Source organism: Bos grunniens, chromosome X, assembly GCF_055505025.1.
Source record: "Bos grunniens cultivar Pamir isolate PY7600 chromosome X, Bosgru_T2T1.0, whole genome shotgun sequence".
Classification (NCBI taxonomy): Eukaryota; Metazoa; Chordata; class Mammalia; order Artiodactyla; family Bovidae; genus Bos; species Bos grunniens.
This window is the reverse complement of record NC_141194.1, coordinates 15,887,128-15,901,621: the sequence shown is the minus strand read 5'-3', so window position 1 is coordinate 15,901,621 and position 14,494 is coordinate 15,887,128. Positions and strand designations below refer to the sequence as shown.

General features: G+C 41.9%; 1 long non-coding RNA gene across 1 annotated transcript; it reads right to left on the bottom strand.

The window, feature by feature from the left end:
* Nucleotides 1–477: 477 nt before the first annotated feature.
* Nucleotides 478–10,854, bottom strand: LOC147339859 (uncharacterized). Its single transcript, XR_015158827.1, has 3 exons — nucleotides 10,710–10,854; nucleotides 10,355–10,482; nucleotides 478–2,716 (listed from the first exon to the last, which is right to left on the bottom strand). It is a non-coding gene; the product is annotated as an uncharacterized LOC147339859 (long non-coding RNA).
* Nucleotides 10,855–14,494: the final 3,640 nt, after the last annotated feature.

The following is a 14,494-nucleotide window of genomic DNA, read 5'->3' as shown; positions in this document are numbered from 1 at the left end:
TGTGATTTTTTTCAAAGCTTCGGCCTTCAGCTTTCTTTATAATCCAACTCTCACATCCATACATGACTACTGGAAAAACCATAGCTATGACTGGATGGACCTTTGGTGGCAAAGGAATATCTCTGCTTTTTAATGTGCTGTCTTGGTTGGTCCTAGCTTTTCTGCCAAGTAGCAAGCAAGCCTCTTTTAATTTCATGGCTGAGGTCACCGTCCTCTGTGATCATTGTACTTAATTTTAATATAAGTTTAATATTATATCTGTTACAAGTGTGTCAGCAAGGAAATTACCTCGAGTGAAGAAACTTCTAAACAAACATAAATGAGATATGAGCCTTTAGATAAACTCTGTTAAGAATAATGATGCTTTAGGAATGTCTGTCTAAAATAGTCTCTCCAGACTGGCGTAACCTGAACTTCTAAGGGTTGTTTGTGCTAAACTAAGTGTTGGAAGACTATTACATAGCTAAGTCATTTTCCAAATAACATAAGATTTTGAAACATTTACTACTGAACACTAATTTCCTCTTACAGAGAAACTAAAGAGATTTGGGATTAAAACTGAATGATGTTTGGTGCCATCCTAAAATGTTCTAAGAAAACAAAGGTTTTAGACATTATCACTGGTATTTATGCTCACCAATCCATAAAATGCTAATATAAAAGTCAGTTCTTGGTAGCTTAAGGGATTGGGAGCGTGTTTTTGGTAAAGAAGGTATGAGGAATGGAATTGCATTTTGTGAAGGGAAAAGGAAGTAAGCCTGACTTATAGGTGGCTTTTTAGGATGGAAGAACACAGTAATGGGTAGAGAAAGTGATGAGCTTTGTGGAAAGTGAACCATGAGGAAAGAGTTCTCTATATGGTTAGGACTAAGTTTAAAATAAAGTTAATTAAGTTTACCTTCTAAGTAAAGTAAAGTAGCTCAGTCGTGTCTGACTCTTTGCAACCCCATGGACTGTAGCCTACCAGGCTCCTCTGTCCATGGGATTTTCCAGGCAAGAGTACTGGAGTAGGTTGCCATTTCCTTCTTTTAAGTAAAGTAAGCTGGTGGAAAATCTTGAATTTAGCTTCTGTCTCTGTTAAGAGGACACCTTTTCTTCAGATACTGAACTGCCTTTGATAATAGATTTAAGTCTCTGTATCTCTTAAATGGTCTGGTCTGAAATCCTTTATTGGTACTTTGGCTAAGTAAATAGCCATTGTTTCACAATGACCTATAAGCCTATCTGATTGAGTGTTCTAAACCTTTTTGATATTTATTGACAAAACTTCCTACATCATTCTAATGAAGAAGATTTCTAGCTAACTTTGGGATGCTTCAGAGGGCCCCTGAAACATCCCAAAGAGAGATATTACACTAATTAGGATCATTTTGTATACAGAATTAGATGGGAAGTATTGTCAAGTGAGTAATAAGTCTCGGGTTATACTGTATGGTAAATGTTCAGTTCAGTTCAGTTCAGTCACTCAGTCGTGTCCGACTCTTTGTGACCCCATAGACTTTAGCATGCCAGGCCTCCCTGTCCATCACCAACTCCCAGAATTTACTCAAACTCATGTCCATTGAGTTGGTGATGCCATCCAACCATCTCATCCTCTGCCGTCCCCTTCTCCCACCTTCAGTCTTTCCCAGTGTCAGGGTCTTTTCCAATGAGTCAGTTCTTTGCATCAGGTGGCCAAAGCATTGGAGCTTCACTTTCAGCATCAGTCCTTCCAATGAATATTCAGAACTGATTTCCTTAGGATGGACTGGTTGGATCTCCTGGCTGTCCAAGGGACACTCAAGAGTCTTCTCCAATACCACAGTTCAAAAGCATCCATTCTTTGGGCTTTTTAATATGCTGTCTAGGTTGGTCACGATAAATGTTATTAATATAGATATCCTAGAAACTGTAAGGAGTTCTTAAAATTATGATATGTTTGGGTTAAATGTTATCAGTCATAATTCTAGTTACTATCTCAAAATATTGTCATAGCACTAACCAAGTTCCGCCTCTTCAAGAAGATTTATAAAAAGGACTTTTGGATAAATACCAGTTTCTGAACTGGGTAAGGATTCTAATAGAAAACCTCATGACTTCACAAAGGTTAACAAAAGACTGAATGAACTGGTGAATATACTTATAACTTTTATGGTTTCTATCTGAAAAATGACTGATTTGAATCTGTGTTTTCCAAGTGTAAGAAAAAAAAAAAAAAAAAAAACCTTCCTCTCACACTAATTATGACAGTAATTTGGTAAAATTATATTTTAGAAACAAATTGAAACTTTTATCTTTTCTCTATATCTGAACCCTCCAGAGATTGGGAGCTCTTAGTTTCCAGTAGCTTTATCAGATAAAAGTTCAGTCTGAGACTCTAAAAAGTCTCAGCAAAGCAAAAACGTCTATGATCAATTTTGGTTACATAAGTCAGCAGGCCAAGTTTATTGAGACCAGACCTATATTACAAACCAGTCTTAGTTTGGTTATATTTGGTAAAAATGACAGTGATTTTAGGGAGAAAAAGATGTTTCAATGAATGTTAAATTTCAGCTTGTTAGTGGAGTCCTGTATCTACTAAGACTCATTTCCTGTATATTTCTTTGCTGTTAGGGTATATTAATGTAAAATTTAATTGAATTATTAAAGGACACTCTAGGGTTGTTTCTGAAGCTTATCTCAGGAATCTGTCTTTTGGATGAAGATCAGATGCCTCACACGTGACCTGCAATCAAGACTGAAAGAAAACATAATTTAAGGAACTGTCTCCAACCTTGAAGGACCTTTCTATCAGGTACTCTTCACTAGCTCATGCCCAGTGAAACTGAAGGGAAATTGACTCTCCAGTTAACTCCCACTTCCAAAGACCCCTAAGCTGGACTGGTCTACAGAGGGGCCTGCTGACCTCAAACGCACCTTAAAACAAAGCTCAAACAGAGGAAACTATAATACATGAGGATGAGAAGAAGGCAACATCACAAGTAGACTGCTTGCCCAAGATGCTGATCTGACTTTTACAATCATTTACCATGTATTCTTGATTTCTTGGACCTAAGACTATCAATCACATGTTTTCTATCATAGACACGATTCTATGCCAGTTTAAAACTCAATCCAATTGTTGGGTTGTGGCCAAATACCTGTGCCTAGTACTTCTGGGTTACCTTGGTGGATTTCTTTTCTCTAGGGCTGATTGGATACCCCCTAGGAAATTTATTTTAGATGAGTGTTCAGTCCTGTTCTATCTATTCATTATTTTACTAGATGAGATCCTCTCACATGGCCAATTAATAATACCTGCTCTGATGCTGTCCATAGATTTATGTTTTCTCTTAGGGTCATTCAAACTCAAGCAGAGTGACAAGCTAAGTCTCAACAGAAAAAATTAACCTCTCATCTACTAAAAGGAAAACTCTCACAATTATAGGGTGGATCTACATGGTTAACGGGAATGGTTAACTGACACCAAAAATGTTCAACCTGGTAATTATGAGACAAGGCTGGGTGCTTTATAAACTATGCCTATTATTACTCTTAGAGAGAGTGATTGGTATGGAACTCAGTGGATTTGTGACACTAATTTATGGCCTGACATCTACAGGGATGGATAACAAAGGTGTAGCCTGGGATTCCCATGAATTTAAGGTCATACATGTTAACAAATTAGAGGTAACCCCAACCAATCTACCATTGGTATGATCCCAGTGGGTCAAAGACCTGTATTCTACTGGCATGACCATTTAGCAGCTTGTGTGTTGTGTGTGTGCCCCTTCAATGGGGTTGGAGGATGTAATTGACCATATCGAGGCTTAAGAACTTTCATAAGCTTTAAATGCTAGTAACCTGGCTATGAGCCTATTGAATTCTGAGATCTCTATGATGAGAAAGGCAGTGCTACACAACTGCAAGGCCCTTGACACCTTACAGCACTTGGGGAAGATACCTGTGCTATAATTCAAAGTGAATGCTATATTTTCATACTTGATAAATACTTTAATGTAACACATTTCATAAGCCACATGAAAAAACATATTTCTGCTTTAAGTGACCCATTCCCTAGTCTTGATGATTTTTAAAGAAAAAAAAATTGGTTTGGTGTGGGAGTCTCATGGCTAAAATATTTGCTTTTAATTCCACTAATGTTATTCACTATACCATTTGTATTTTGCTTGCTTCACAAGATTATTATTTCTTATATTACCAAGTGTATGACTGAGCCTCCAATGAAAATGATGACTAGACTTGAAGCAGTTGATCAAATGTATAGCTCAATAAATGATCAATGATTGTAATAGTGTAACTCTAAGTATGAAAAGATGCAATGAGAGGGAATACTATCCTGGACCATAACTAGAAGACAGGTGTCTGGAGATCTTTGACTATTAAGACCTAGTCCAGTAGTAGCACACTGACTGTCTTATCAGCAAAAACCTTCTTCAGAACTGGGAATGAGCCTCTCCAGTAACATGGGACAAAATGGTCATGAAATGCCCCCCGAAAGTATGGTTGGATTTATGACCACAAGGGGGCTGTGTCAACTACAAATTGGCACATACCAAGAGCACTGCCAATGACTGAACAACAAAGGCATTTGCCATCTGCATCTACAGAGACTGAACCCCATGCTGCTATACCTGTTGACCTTCAACAATCCCTGAGGGAGTTCAGGGTGGAGTGAGGCACTCTGTGCTCCAGGGAATCTGGTGAGACAGGTCTTCAGATAGTTGGATGTTTTTAGGAACAGATTTTATGATCTCAATCCTTGCATCTCCTCATATCTAGAGAAGCACTAAATCCCTTCATAGTGACCTCAGATCCTTATGACTCACAGAAAACCTTTTGTAAAATGAGCGCTTCATGGCATAGAACTCCTTTCACCAAAACCTTATATATTGACTTTTCCCCACTGCCCCTTTGGAGCAGTCTCTGAGAGCTATCTGAGATGCTGCCTCCTGGGCTTCAGTCCTCAGTTTGCCCCAGATAAAACTTAACTCACAACTCTCAAGTTGTACATCTTTTTTTCATTGACAATAGCTATTTTAAGTCCTAATACATGATGCTGTCAAAGTGCTGCACTCAATATGTCAGCAAATTTGGAAAACTCTGCAATGCCCACAGGACTGGAAAAAGTCAGTTTTCATTCCAATCCCAAAGAAAGGCAATGCCAAAGAATGTTCAAAGTACTGCACCATTGCATTCATCTCACACACTAGCAAAGTAATGCTCAAAATCCTCCAAGCCAGGTTTCAACAGTATATGATGTACAGAGTACAACAACTTTCAGATGTTCAAGCTGGATTTAGAAAAGGCAGAGAAACCAGGGATCAAGTTGCCAACATCTGTTGGATCAGAGAAAAAGCAAGAGAGTTCCAGAAAAACATCTACTTATGCTTTATTGACTACACTAAAGCTTTTGACTGTGTGGATCACAACAAACTGTGGAAAATTATTAAAGAGATGGGAATACCAGACTGCCTTACCTGCCTCTTGAGAAATCTGTATGTAGGTCAAGAAGCAACATTTAAAACTGGACATGGAAAAACAGACTGATTCCAAATCGTGAAAGGAGTACATCAAGGCTGTATATTGTCACCCTGCTTACTGAACTTCTATGCAGAGTACATCATGCGAAATGCTGGGCTGGATGAAGTGCAAGCTGGAATCAAGATTGCCGGGAGAAATATCACTAACCTCAGATGTGCAGATGACACCACCCTTATGGCAAAAAGTGAAGAAGAACTAAAAAGCCTCTTGATAAAAGTGAAAGAGAATAGTGAAAATGTTGGCTTAAAGCTCAACATTCAGAAAACTAAGATCATGACATCCAGTCGCATTACTTCATGGCAAATAGATGGGGAAACAATGGAAACAGTTGAGAGATTTTATTCGTCTGGGCTCCAACATCACTGCAGATGGTGACTGCAGCCATGAAATTAAAAAATGCTTGCTCCTTGGAAGAAAAGCTATGACCAAACTAGATAGCATATTAAAAAGCAGAGACATTACTTTGTCAACAAACGTCTGTCAAGTCAAAACTATGGTTTTTCTAGTAGTTGTGTATGGATGTGAGAGTTGGACTATAAAGATAGCTGAGTGCCAAAGAACTGAGGCTTTTGAACTGTGGTGTTGGAGAAGACTGTGAGAGTCCCTTGGACAGCAAGGAGAGCCAACCAGTCCATCCTAAAGGAAATCAGTCCTGAATATTCATTGGAAGGACTGATGCTGAAGCTCCAATACTTTAGCCACCTGATGCAAAGAACCGACTCATTGGAAAAGACCCTGATGCTGGGAAAGACTGAAGGTGGGAGGAGAGGGGGACAACAGAGGATGAGATGGTTGGATGGCATCACCAACTCAATGGATGAGTTTGAGTAAACTCTGGGAGTTGCTGATGGGCAAGGAGGCCTGGTGTGCTGCAGTCCATGCGGTCCCAAAGTCAGACATGACTGAGCAACTGAACATAACTGATGCAGAGAATAGGACGTTGACTCAGGTAAGCATTCTGGAGATTATTTAACCTTTAACAGTCATCCATCACACAAGGAAAAGACATTTGAGGAGGTGAACTTTCTAGAACACCATTCAGATTACTAGGAATGATGCAACTCAACATTTTGACAACACTATATTTTATAAAAATAAATAAATTCTTCACTTCTGCATCTAGTAATGGTATAATAATGGTAACGGTAATTAACAGATCATAGTCACTACAGCTAAAGTTATAAGATACAAGCTTTAAAATAACTATGATTACTCTTTTCATGTAGTTTAAGAATGAGACAAGAAATTTAGGCAAAGAATTGTAAAAAATATTAACTAAAAAACTGAATAAGAAGGAAGCACTTCGGAAAGGGTGAAGTGAATGCCTAAAAAGCATCTGGAGGACTAAAAAACAAAAAATGTCAAGGTTTTCTGAACTCTGGAAGTTAACCAAAGTTTTAGAACAATCATGAAAAATGTTTATTCAAGAAAAGTGGCTCAATCTCCATAAGATCAGCAAGCTTTGTGGTATTTTAACTTGTCCATCCCCTTCTTCACTGTTCTTTGGTAACCTTGAAAACCAACAGCCTTGCACCTACAAAGCTAAGATCCAAGATTTCAAGTGCCAAAACTAAGTCCTGGTGTAGCCAAATAAATAAATATTAAAAAAGTTATTAAAAACATGCAGGCTCCAGAGCTCTGCGTTTGAATCTCAGTTCTTCCACCTCTCGGCTGTGGCTCTGGACAACTCACTGACCCTCTGTATGCCGCCACACTCTCATCTGTGAAATGGGATTGTGCAGGAGTGTAAATGACTTTGCAAAGGACTTACAATAGTGACTAGCACTTAGTAAGTCCTCAGTACACCTGAGTGACAGTTACACGGGACCTTACTCTTTGAATTCTAGTTTCACTTCAGGTAACCTAACAAAAGAAAACCACAAGCAGGGAGTCTGCATATTCTCCACATGTGGTACATGTCCTGCTGGGTCGATTTGGGGGTTCATGCTGGGAGTATGTCCAAGAGGTTGACAGACTTTCCAAACACCTCACTGAAGGTCACCAAATGTAAAAAACCACCGAAAAGGATGCTAACAACTTCATTTAGACTTTCTACATCCCATAATATTGTGAATGCTACTGCCAAGTCGCTTCAGTCGTGTCCGATTCTGTGTGACCCCAGAGACGGCAGCCCACCAGGCTCCACCGTCCCTGGGATTCTCCAGGCAAGAACACTGGAGTGGGTTGCCATTTTCTTCTCCAATGCATGAAAGTGAAAAGTGAAAGTGAAGTCGTTCAGTCATGTCCGACCCTTCTTGACCCCATGGACTGCAGCCTACCAGGTTCCTCCATCCATGGGAGTTTCCAGGCAAAAGTACTGGAGTGGGGTGCCATTGCCTTCTCTGAATATTGTGAAAAGAAGTGTGTAAACTCCATTTTCATTACCCAGTGGTTTGTGGTGAAGATTGAGGTGGACTCAAGTAGCAAAAGCACTAAGAGGCTCTGAGAATTCTGGCATTCCCTCTCTCTTCACTTTCTGGATGTGGATTTGGGTTTCTTTTCTCAAGTGACCTGGGTGGTGAATAGATTGTCCCAAGAGCATGAGGCAATTCTGTTCATGGTGTTCCCTGCTGCTCTTTTTCTAGGAAATCCACTTGTGTTCTAAGAAGATGACTGCATTCACCTCTGCCCTCAAGCAAGTCATTGAAAAGCTGAGCTAAGGCCAAAGTGTCTCCAAAACAGTTTTATAGACATTCAGATGCATAAAAGACTCAGAAAATACCGAAGAGTCTTAGTAACAATCGATGGACACAATGCCCATCTAATGTAATTCACTCCATGTGCAGGCATATTTACAGCACAACAATACCTCAACCTGACTTCTTAGGCAATGAGGAAACGTACATCCCATAATTTCTGAAAAAATTGGAGCTAGTTCCTTTGGGTGCCCAAATCTCTCTCATTTTAACCCTTTTACTTAAAAAACAAAGAAAGAAATGATTCTGAAGTGTGATCTTCACCGGCTGCTTTCTTTAAAAGAATATGGAAAATGATTTCATCAAGGAGGACATCATCTCCAGCCTCTCACTACTAAGACTCAGCCTGAGTGCATCTCCTTCCCTTTGGGGCAGGCTCCACTTAAATCCTCCCATGTCCCAGATGGAGATGCTACCAAGCACACAATCCCTTAGAGAACCAGCCCCCACAGCACCATCTCTCAGATTCCACTCCAGTTAGCCCTGGAGTCCCGTTGATTTTATCATATGACTGTTTCTCCATTTCTATCTGTCCTCCAATGGCCCCATTTCCGGAGCTCACCACCCCCTCTACCTGGACTACTGGCAAAGCCACCTCTCCCTTCTGTATTAACTGATGGTCCATGTGATATATCTGCTCCTGTCACATTGTCTGAAAGTCTTTCCATGGCTTCCAGTTGCCTTAAGGATAAAGCCCAAGCTTGAGAAGAGAGCATATGACACCCTCGGTGACACAGACTCCGAGTCTTAAACGTTTCCTCTGCTGCTGCTAAGTCACTTCAGTCGTGTCCGACTCTGTGAGACCCCATAGACGGCAGCCCATCAAGCTCCTCTGTCCCTCAGTTTCTCCAGGCAAGAATACTGGAATGGGTTGCCAGGTCCTTCTCCAATGCATGCATGCATGCTAAGTCGCTTCAGTCATGTCGAAATCTGTGCGACCCTATGGACAGCAGCCTACCAGGCTCCTCTGTTCATGGGATTCTGTAGGCAAGAACACTGGAGTGGGTTGCCATTTCCTTCTCCAACTTTTCCTCTAACCTTCTCTATGTCTGTTGATGCTCTGACTGAAATACAGCGCTTCTTAAATTCTTGCATACAGGAGCCTTCAAGCCTCGCTCCTCCTATTTCCTGGACCTGGAATACCATTCCTCCTCCTCTTGGCCTCCTCTCCCTTTAGGATACAGCTGAGGCTCATGTCCCTTCTTTCAGAAAGTCTTCCTCCTTCCCTGCCCATGCTTGCTGGTTGAGCTGGACACTCATCCTTAGAGGTCCCATGGTGCCCTGTGCCTATGTAGGGGTCAAAGACCATGCTTAATTTAATCACATGGTGATACAGTTCCAGAGAAGAGCAAGAATAGATAAGAAGGCCTTCTTAGATGAACAATGCAAAGTAGTAGAGGAAAACAAGAGAATGGGAAAGACTAGACATTTCTTCAAGAAAAGTGGAGATATGGAGGGAACATTCCATGCAAGAATGGGCACTATAAAGGACAAAAACGGTAAGGAACTAACAGGAGCAGAAGAGATTAACAAGAGCTGGCAAGAATACACAGAAGAATTGTACAAAAAGGGTCTTAACCGGCCAGATAACCACAATGGTGTGGTCACTCACCTAAGAGCCAGATATCTTGGAGTGTGAAATCATGTAGGCCTTAGGAAGCATTCCTATGAATAAAGCTAGTGGAGGTGATGGAATTCCAGCTGAGCTAGTTAAAATACTAAAAGGTGATGCTGTTAAAGTGCTACACTCCATATGTCAGCAAATTTGGAAAGCTCAGCAGTGGCCACAGGACTGGAAAAGGTCAGTTTTCATTCCAATTGCAAAGAAGGGCAATGCCAAAGAATGTTCAAACTCCTGTATAATTCTGCTTATTTCACGTGCTAGTAAGGTTATGCTCAAGATCCTTCAAGCTAGGCTTCAGCAGTATTTGAACTGAGAATTCCAGATGTACAAGCTGGATTCAGAAAAGGTAGCGGAACCAGAGATCAAATTGCCAACATCCATTGGATCATAGAGAAAGCAAGGGAATTCTAGAAAAACATCTGCTTCATTGACTATGCTAAAGCCTTTAACTGTGTGGATCACAAGAACCTGGAAAATTCTTGAAGAGATGGGAATACCAAGACCACCTTACCTGTCTCCTGAGGAACCAGGTCAAGAAGCAACAATGAGAACTGTACATGGAACAATGTACATGTTCGAAGGGGTGTGGCTGCTGAGGAGCTGCCTTCTGAACCCTCACAGGGACTTGTTGCAGCTCTTCTGAAAAAAAAGGAAGCGCCTAAACATACTGATTTCACAAAGAGCGGAAGTATGAACCAAAGGATGTTTTACAAGTTAGAGGTGGGGATGGAATGGAAGAGCTTTTCGGTGGTGTTGGGCTGCACCCCACAGGCCTATAATCCCTAAATATACCCAGCTTCAAGACCAAAGAAACAGCCCGGAGTGCATGATGGAGACATCATGGTTTAATGGATGGGGGAGCCTACCTGCTTGAAGCAAGGTCCTGGGGGAACACCCCACCATGTGGGCTGATGGGAGGCAGGGCATGGTGGCAGGCTTCACTCCTCCGGGGAGGGGGAGGGTGCCTGTTACAGCCAAAATTGACATCAAGTGGGCTCATTAGTTACCAGGGAAACCAGTAGGGGGAGGCCTCTCCTCATCACCCTTTTGATAAGAATAATCACCAGCTGGGATCTGGGGAAAGTACTAGGAAGGTGAGTCGTGTGAGTAGGGTGCAGGGGCAGCAGGCACTGGTAGGGCAGGGCAGGGACAGACAGCAGGACCACAGGGATCTAGAGGTGCCTGACCATACACTCCTCTCCAACACACCCCGCATGACCCAGACAATCTTGGCCAGCCCCTCTTCTGTGATATTGCTGGGGTCAGGTTTGTAGAGGGGACACGTCCACCAGATACCACAAATACAATATAGACAGGCTGCCCCTGCTGGTCACAAACCCAGAGTCACCCCCCTGGGAGGAGAGGGCCCTGGCTCTAAGAGAAACATTTCACTGGCTTAGTCTCAGCTGTCATAGCACAGGTCTGCACCCCCATGTTATGCTCAGTATCATTAGGGGTGAACCCATTAGGTCTTTCAAAATAAAAACCAGTTAATCACATTATTTCCAGTAGTCATGTACGGATATAAGAGTTGGACTATAAAGAAAGCTGAGTGCCAAAGAATCGATGCTTTTTGAACTGTGGTGTTGCAGAAGACTCTGGAGAGTTCCTTGGACAGCAAGGAGATCCAACCAGTCCATCCTAAAGGAAATCAGTCCTGAATATTCATTGCAAGGACTGATGCTGAAGCTGAAACTCCAATGCTTTGGCCACCTGATGCAAAGAACTGACTCATTGGAAAACACCCTGATGCTGGGAAAGATCGAAGGCAGGAGGAGAAGGGGACGACAGAGGATGAGATGGTTGGATGGCATCACCGACTCAATGGACATGAGTTTGAGTAGGCTCTGGGAGTTGGCGATGGACAGGGAGGCCTGGTGTGCTGCAGTCCATGGGGTCGCAAAGAGTCGGACATGACTGAGCAACTGAACTGAATCCCATTAGTTGGAACTGTGTATCCAGAAGCCAGCCTATTCCATTCCACACAACAGAGCCCAGGGGGCTCATGGGCTGTCAGCTGTACAGTGACATTTACCTACAGGGTCCTTCTGATGTATTGGCACATGGAGCCAGAAAACGGTGAGTCTCCCCCTCCCCTCCACTTTCAGTAGTTCCTACATTGTCACATCAGCCACGTCAATGTTCCACGGAAGTCCTGAGGAGGACAACAGCAGCATCTCATTGCTCACCCACAATCAGACATATCTTGCAGTAAGGCCAGTGTTGCTGCTCCATCTACAAACAGATTTACTCCCTGAGACGAGGGAGAAAACATAAGACATCTAACAGGCACAACACAGGGGAGATGATGACCAGAAAGCAAAATACAAGCAGTAAGCACATTCTAAGATAAACCACACCTGCCTATGAATTTTGTCCTTATCTGGAATACAGTTCAGAAAACTCAACTGTTCAATGATAGAAGAACATGTCTAAAATCACACATACAGTGGTCACCTAGTTCTACGTTGGATGCATAAACCACAACTACTCCATTTTGACTTTCAAAATGATTCCCTTCCTCAATGGCCAAAGCAGATGTACAATGCATATCTGAACGATGACAGAACGGTTGCTCTGGTCAGTAAAATTTATGTGAAATCATGTGTAAACCAGAATGACTCCCCCCGCCCAATATGTGCAGATTTTTCAATCAGTTCCCCTTTTGATGTCACATCTTCCAAATCAGAAAGCAGTGATGATCAAAATACCCATCCCTTGATGCTGAGGTGCTGGCTCCTACCCCAGGTTACCCCAGGTTCAGATTATGTCCGTCAGTGCGAGGTCTCCTCTGTATTTCACTAGTTATTCATGTTGCAGGAAAATTACTCAGATCTCATGAGGAGGCTCAGAGGTATGTTGATGAGGAAATACTTTATCATTGAGAGCCAACATGTTATCACTTATACCCAATTGTCACACAAGCATGTATATGTGCTTTTAGCAGAAGACTTAAAGCAATGTTGCACTTCATGAGCAGTTATACTCTGTGACAATTTCACTAGACCATTTTCTTTCCAGAACATCAGGCCAAATTATTCTTAACACAATAACCTTCATAGACACAGACCTCAATTAACAGAAGTAGAATTTAACATCCACTAAAATATAATATTCATAGAAGGCAATGGCAACCCACTCCAGGACTCTTGCCTGGAAAATCCCATGGACAGAGAAGCCTGATAGGCTGCAGTCAATGGCTTTGCAAAGTGTCAGATACGACTGAATGAGTTCACTTTCATTTTTTACTTTCCTGCATTGGAGAAGGAAATGGCAACCCACTCCAGCGGTCTTGCCTGGAGAATCCCAGGGACGGCAGAGCCTGGTGGGCTGCCGTCTATGGGGTCGCACAGAGTCAGACACGACTGAAGCGACTTAGCAGCAACAGCAGCAAAATATAATATTGCTCTAAAATTACCCTCATCTCCACCAAACAGCCAAATCAAGACTAATTTGCAAAATAAGTCTGGTCAACTGACCATATATGCGCCTCCAAAATGGACAGAGGAGCCTAGTGGGCTACAGTCCATGGGGTCAGAAACAGTGCGACATGACTAAGTGACTAACACACAGGTATTAGGCCTGCATAATTCCCATGTTACTTTTAGGTAGGGCTTCCCTGATGGCTCAGATGGTAAAGAATTTGCGCATAACACAGGAGTTCCCTGGGTCAGAAAGATTCCCTGGAAAAGGGAATGGCAACTCACTCCAGTATTCTTGCCTGGAGATAAATGGAAAGAGGAGCCTGGTGGGCCACAGTCATGGGGTCACAAAGAGTCAGACACAACTGAGTGACTAAGCACACAGGACACAAAGTGGCTGTGGTGGAACTCTTCAGAAGTCTCAGACCAAATTCCCCAAAAGCCTCTCAAAGCCAGGAAAGCCATGCCAAAACCTGCTCTCACGCTCCACCTCAGTGAACTTCTCTCTTCTAGAGGTCCCCAAAATATCACAATTCCTGCACATGACAGGAGACAGTCTTTCCCATTCATCTGCTAAGGCTGCTCAGAACCCAAGAGTGTCCAGTATCTGGAGGGACCAGGCAGAGAGAAAGAAAAAAGTGTCAATTCTACCCACAGGTGTAGTTTACCAAAGTGCTATAAATCAAAATCAACTTGAGGGGAAGGGCTTCCTTAATCTGAAAAACACAGATCAAACCCAGCAATATTCTAGACAAAACTCGTAAAAGTTATAACCATATTCACTAGTTCACTCAGTAACCAACCCTTTTGTCAATTTTTTATGAAGCCGTCAGGTCTTCCATTAAGATTCTTTAAGTTCTTAGCCAGTTTAGAAATATTAATACAATTGAAATTTATCAGAGGCCTGTCACTATCAAAAGGTCCTTCCTATGAATCTTCTTGAAGGTGAAGCACTTTGCAAAAGCATCAGATAAAACAATAACTGTCTATAAAAGACAAAAGATGTAAAAAGACAAGCCTAAGCACCTGATTACAATGTAAGCAATAAAGAAACTTGGCTACATTAACTAGAATTATGATCAATGACATTGTATAGCAGACAGGGATCAAGACCATCCCCAAGAAAAAGAAATGCAAAAAAAGCAAAATGGCTGTCTGAGGAGGCCTTACAAATAGCTATGAAAAGAAGAGAAGTGAAAAGCAAAGGAGAAAAGGAAAGATTTACCCAT